At 40.5% G+C, this 6639-nt stretch overlaps 1 long non-coding RNA gene across 1 annotated transcript; it reads left to right on the forward strand.

The window, feature by feature from the left end:
• The first annotated feature begins 626 nt into the window (after nt 1–626).
• Nucleotides 627–3577, forward strand: LOC103363069 (uncharacterized). The gene is made up of 2 exons (XR_520489.1): nt 627–745; nt 1569–3577. It is a non-coding gene; the product is annotated as an uncharacterized LOC103363069 (long non-coding RNA).
• Nucleotides 3578–6639: the final 3062 nt, after the last annotated feature.

Raw genomic sequence — 6639 nt, forward strand, 5'->3', positions numbered from 1 at the left:
TTTTTGACAAAAACGACATGCTATAGCATGACTTTTTTTTCTGCACGCCAAAACTCAAAACGACTTCTCTTTGTGAAAGACTTTCCTGAGGTGATTTCTACGACATGCATCGCACTATTTCAACTGTGTACTACATCCTGACACGTTTTGACGACATTCTGAATCATGACCTTTTTTGCCAAAAACGCCATAGTATAATATGACTTTTTTGTTGTTGTTTTGACTCATAACTAAATGTGAACAAACCTAATTTTAATTAGTTGTATAATTTATTTTTTCATTTTTTTTTACATGCAGCTCATGCAGTTACTCTAATAAGAGGTGCAGCTAGTTTATATTTGGAGTAAACTGTTGCAAACATTGAGCTTAGCTTTCTGCTATTTCTATTTTAAATCAACGCTCATGGCAAAGCTACACTTCTTGTATTTTTTTGGGTTTGGCTTTTAGTTTTTTGAGCTAACACAAAATTCACTTTCACTACAGTCTTAGTAGCTAAATCTGGAAGGAAGCATCCATTGTCTTTATTTGAAATTACTGTTCCTTCAATGAAATAAAATGAAACTTTTGCAACTTAATCGCGTTAATCTTACTTTGAAATCTGTGTTTGTGTGTGTTGACAGAATGGCAGCAACAGCGAGGGCCTCGAACATGGAGCGTCCGGAGCTCGGTTATGAGAGCATGAGCCACTTCATCGTTGATACTGACGACCTTGCTGACATGCTGAGGAACATCAACTTCTGCTCCAGTATGTCCAACACAGAAGTACATCTGTTACAGGGTAACTAACACAGTGTGAGGTAGCAAAAACGCACACTCACGGACAATTTAGAATCACCAATTAAGCTCAACATGTTTTTGAACTGTGGGAGGAAGCCAGAGAACCCGGAGAGAACCCACACTGTACGGGGAGAACATGCAAACTCCACGCAGAAAGATCCCGGGTATCCTCACAGGGACGCGAACCGGCGACCTTCTTGCTGCGAGGCAACGATGCTAACCCCCGCTCCACCTTGCAACCCTTCCTATCACGTTTTCATCAAATAATAGTAATTAAAAAAAAACAAAAAACATTTTAGACTGTTTCTGTTTTCATATAAACTTCACACTGAGCTGATCAAACTCAAGAGAATAATATACAAACTTCCTGTGAAACAAACTCACTTTAAAGATTTAAAGGGGCGACCTGACAGCTGAGTGGTTTGGGCACAAACCACAGGGGCACAAATGCTGTCAGCAGTCAGTCCCCAGTCAGTCAGATCTTTAGTGCTTGTCATTCCCCTCCTCTCCTTCCCCACATTTCTTTTCTATCTCCACTGCTTCATCAATGATAGAAGCAAAAATGTTTAAAAACAAGATTTAAGACCAAATACAACCACATCCCTCCAGTATTCGGGGGCTTTAATCATTACTCACATAAGTTTCAAGTAGATTCAAATCACTTATCACAGCAGTTTAAAATCAGTGATAATGTCACCCCACCTATTCTAGAATAGTAGGTCCCAAATAAATGTGTCAAAGTCACCTATAGTGTCCTTTTCAGAGACATGGTTCTGTGTTTGTTTCTTCAGGTGTAGGGGATGATGAAGAGGATCTTGAAGAAATGGGAGAAGAGTCCGAATTTGACTTCCGCTCCAGATGTTAAGACCAAAAGAGAAGTAGCTGATTGCTCTTGAGTGACTTTTAACTTTCAAAGGTTGAAAATTTGAGTGAAAATGATTCTTTGGAAGGCTACAAGAAGGAGATACGGCGTGTTTGTTGCAGTGACTCTGGATCTCCCTGTTGACCTGTATTGATGAATCGATCAGGGTTTTGCTTGGCCAAGGCTTTGTGGTGTGTTTGATTTTGGTTTCGTCACACTCCTCACATTACTTATTCAGCTTCCAGTGCTCCAGTCATCAAATGGTGGAGAGCTGAGAGTTTGCAGAGTTATAGCAGATGCCTTTCTTCTTTTCTAATGTGTTTTCACAAACAGACCGGATACAGATTAGACTCCAGAGCCTGTTTGTGATACTTCGCTTCAGGGACCATTGTAGAAGGATTTAAATTTTTTGATTTAGTCCTGAATTATTGAGCTGTCTACACTTTTTGGTGGGACTGGGCGATCTGGTAAAAAAAACAAAAACAAAACAGAACACAAAACTAGTTTTCTTTATTGAAATCATGCGTTTCCACATTAACGAGCACCTTGTGAGGTGCGAACAAAAGGTTCTAATACTTCACCTATAACAAGATAAAGTTTGGCCACTATCTCCTTTGAAGTAGTCTTCTGCTAAGGTGATGGTGTTAATGTTTTAAATGCTCTCTTAAAGCCCCGTTCTGGCAACTTACAGATGCACGTGTGTGATTTCACCATGGACCTCAGACTTGCTCAGAAAGCAAACATCAGATTCTGGTTCAAACTGTGATAATCTTCACGTCTAAAGAGCATCACAGGTGACGGTGGTAGATGTACAGCTATCACTTAGAGAGCAAGCAGCTGTCTATGCAGTGGAAGAGCTTACAGTCTCCAAGACTAAGGAAGGCTCATTAGGTTGGCAGCATGACCAAGAGCATACTTGTTGTTTTGTTTGATGTTCAGGAGGTTGTGCACCATGAATTTGTCCCCAAGGATCAGATCGTATTTCTCCCTGAGGGAGAACATTAGGTGGAAACAACCTTAATTGTTCTGCACTTACAGAAAGGTGCTGCTGGGGAGTGTTCCAAATGTGGCAAGAGCAACAGGAGCATCTCTGCATATTGTGGATATTTCAAAGGGGATAGCAGCCAAATTTGAATTAGGTGTGGTTTTTGCTTTGTGTAGGCACTGACTCTGAGCTTCTCGGTTCAAGTCTAACAAAACTAAAACCACCACTAGTAAAGTTAGGATCCTTTTACATATTGTGAATATCATAAAGAAAAACAGCAGGAGCAACTCTGCAACAAAACTGTTTCCAACATGCCACAAATATGTAAATTAAGCACCGTGTCTGCTGTGAATACATACAGGTGAAAGCAGAAAGTGTTTAGCTGTGTTTTGGAAGTGAGATGGGAAACTGAGGATTTGGTCTGCTCAACATCTGATGATCCTTTTTCTGTCATTGTTATTGGTAAGTGTAACAACACAGACATATGAAATACATGAGGACAGAGAACTATTCCTCAGTGCTGGCACATAGCTCCACATCACTACTTGTGCAGGTGTCCTTTGAACAGCAGAGGAAGCAACATTTGACACATTGTGCAAGAACAAAAAATCGAGTCATTTGGACACATTCCCCAATCCTGCTCTCAGGTAAAAGTCAAATCCACAATTTAAAGAAACTATTAATCTTAAATTCTCCACCTACTGGCCTTTTAGTGGAGATTTCAAGCCCATCTCATTCTTCACCAGCTGTTGAACTTCTTCTCAGATGTCATGGGGGTCATTCACATCTAACAGTCAACGCCATCTTTCCACAGAAACTACTTTCAAAAAAAAATAACAAAAAAATCTAACTCTTCCTTAGTTTGCTGTAAACAATTCTCAATAAAATGTGGAGTTGTGTAATTGTAGTAACTTAACATGTATTCATTTAAATAAAATTCTATGGATATGAAATGTGGGTGCATTTAGTGTTTATTTATTAAGTAGCTGCAGGACATTGAGCTGATTGCAGCCTGATAAAGCAATCTGAATCTGCTGGTGTCCAACAGAAACACATGAGGTTAAAACAGTCAAACAGAATCATCTGTCTTCCTGCTGGACATAGTGTGATGCTGTTTAGTTCTTGCAGGAGATTTGTTTGTTCTGTCCTCAGCAGAAGACATTTTGCATGGGACAGCAGTAAAAACACAGGTAGAACAAATAAGTCCTCTGTTCCATTTAAGATAACCAATACTGATTGACAGTGTGCTATCATGTACTATAACTGGACACAGCTAAGTTGGATTCGTTCATATGAATTATTGCTCTGCTTCTCCTGCTGTCACGTGTCAAAATATCTACTGTGGAAAAGGCTTTTCATAGCTGAAGATGGAATATTAACGCTCTGGATCTTGCATTATTTGGAGTCGGTACACTCTTTTTTGTGTGTGTGTAACATAACAAGTGCATTTTTAGACCATAAAACAAGTTTTTCAGTTCACCAGACAAAAGGAAAATTGCCAGATTTGAACATACAGTTGTGTGAAAAGGTTTGGACAAATGACATATTGTCCTTATTTTTAAAGTAAAGACGAGTAAAGAGAAGCCCTGTAGCAAACAAACTTTTAAAAATGAACTAAAACAAGTACAATGCAAGATTGAGAGCTGTGGAGCATCCATCAGGGAAATGAATGGAACACAGCAGAGAAAAATAAAAGAGCAACTGCGGCATGTGCTCAAGTTTGGGTGAACTCAGACAGATTCAGCGACTTGTTCGGCTGTAAGTGACTGAAGGCAGGTCAAGAATTGTCATTTTTAACCGCTAGCTGATGACAGCTCGAGAGCTTCATGACATCTCTGACTCTTCAAACTTTGTGGCTCTGAAATGAAGCTAATTGATGTCTAAAAGCAGAAGGAGGCTATAAAAAGATACCAAAGTGCTTCCAGCCTGCAATTTCCACCGTCTGAAATGTCACAAAGAAATGGCAGTTAAAAACAACTGAGAAGCTAAAGACAAGATATGAAGGAGAGAGAAAACTTTTAGATAAAACTGCTCATCTGCTGGGCAGAAAGGAAAAGTACAAGCTAACATCAGATTGAAGAAAAGTGTCGGGATGGTTCGGCTGGTACAGAGGTGATGGTTAGAAAAACCTGCTAAATCAACATAAAAGTCAACATCAGAAATCTGCAATGCAACATCTGGAAAAGACAGACTTGTTTTGGAAGCAGGTGCTGCTGACAGATTGTTTGGCCACAATCACCAAAAGTGTGTTTGACAGAAAAAAAAGGGAACACTTTGCCTACTGTACGGGGGTGGCAGCATTCTGCTTTGAGCTTGTGTGGCAGCCAGAAACTCAGGAAACACTTCACAGACAGAGGAGAGAATAGATTCAATTAAATATCAGCAGCGTGGATGCAAACGTTCTGCATGATGATTAGCAACAATGATCCAAAGCAGATCTTAAAATCCACCTTGAACAAGAAACACAAGCCGAAGCTTTTGGAACAAACCCTCACAGTCCCCTGAACTGAGCATTGCTGAAACGTTGTGGATCAATCTAAAGATGCTGACTTAAAATCTGAGAAGTGAGAAGAGTTAGTGAAGTTAAAAATCAGGAAGAGGCTGCTTTGCCTTTCCATGTAAAACACATAGAACATTTTCTATTGGATTCTAATGAGGGGACATACTTGTCCCTGTCATAGTTTTCACTTTGATATTAGTTAGAAACTCTTGTATGACTTTGGATCTTTATCATGTTGGAATATTCGCCCTCTGCCAACCTGCTGCAGACCGGGAGTCATCCTGTCAGTATTTTAGTATACCCACACATTCATGGTGCATCTATACATGTTGTGGAAACAACACCTTTTGCTCTCATGCAGCCTCACATCATCACACTCCCACGTCTGTGCTTCACTGTCAGGACAATGCATTCACTGTGGTCGTCCTCGTCAGGATCAAGCCAAACATGCTGGACTCCATCTGAGCTGAACAAGTTCATGTTGGTCTCATCTGACTAAAGAGAGTGGACATTCGTCAGGCTTCTTTTCTTTCATTTTGGCAAAGTTTCATCTTGCAGTTTTGTACTTTCGAGCGAGCAAAGGTTTTCTTCTTGGACACTGTAGTGGCTGACATTATGAGCTGTCCTTTACAGTGCCTGAGCTGCAACAAAAAGTCTGATTTCCATTGATAACCCCTGTGCCAAGTCTAGGACACCCGTCTGTCTGAGGAGTTATTTTAGTCGGTTGGTCACGGATGTTCCTGTAACCTTTTCCCTTTGTGTGAAGACTCACAATCAGATTTTTCAGTTTGTCTGGCGACTCTTTTTTATGTGGAGTCACGATTCAGATGTGCAGATAGACACCGGCCATAGGTCCACAAAATGAGAAAGTTCTGGTGTTTAGAGCTCATTTTAGAACCAGGTTCATGCTATTAGGGAAACGGAAAATCACTGTTAGTTTCAGTAATCCCAGGTTTTCTAACTTGTGTGGCAGTGATCACGTGTTTTTATGTTTACTACACTGTGGTTCCACCATGGGGCCTGCACTATTTGCTATTGATTGTTCATAGGAGAAAATGCTCTATTGTTCAACTTTAAGAGGTGATTCACTTTTCAATCATGTGACATTTAAGCGATATTGCACACTGGTGTCGTATCCTGCACATGCAAACATGCATTTAAAGTGCCAACACACTGAAGTGTCTAAAAAGGCAAAAGAAGCACCAGTACTGACGGCTTCTGACGAAAGTAGTGCAAATCTGTCAGAGCGTGTTTCTAGATGTCCTTGTTGCGCTGCTGATGAATTGTAATCTTAGTAAATCTGCATGGCCTGCAGCCAGCAGCAGCAGCAGCAGCAGCTCACTGTGCATCGTACAGAGGGAATGTGTGAAATCATCTCTAACAAGACCACTTACGTAAAGCGAGCTGCAGCGTGAAGGATTCCCCTCATCCACTCTATCAGTGTGTTTATGCTGATTCAGTCAAAAGGCAGCAAAAAAACCCAAAACAACAGCATCCTCCTCCGTGCTGGGTTTG

This window comes from Stegastes partitus, unplaced genomic scaffold (genome assembly GCF_000690725.1).
Source record: "Stegastes partitus isolate 25-593 unplaced genomic scaffold, Stegastes_partitus-1.0.2 Scaffold631, whole genome shotgun sequence".
NCBI lineage: Eukaryota > Metazoa > Chordata > Actinopteri > Pomacentridae > Stegastes > Stegastes partitus.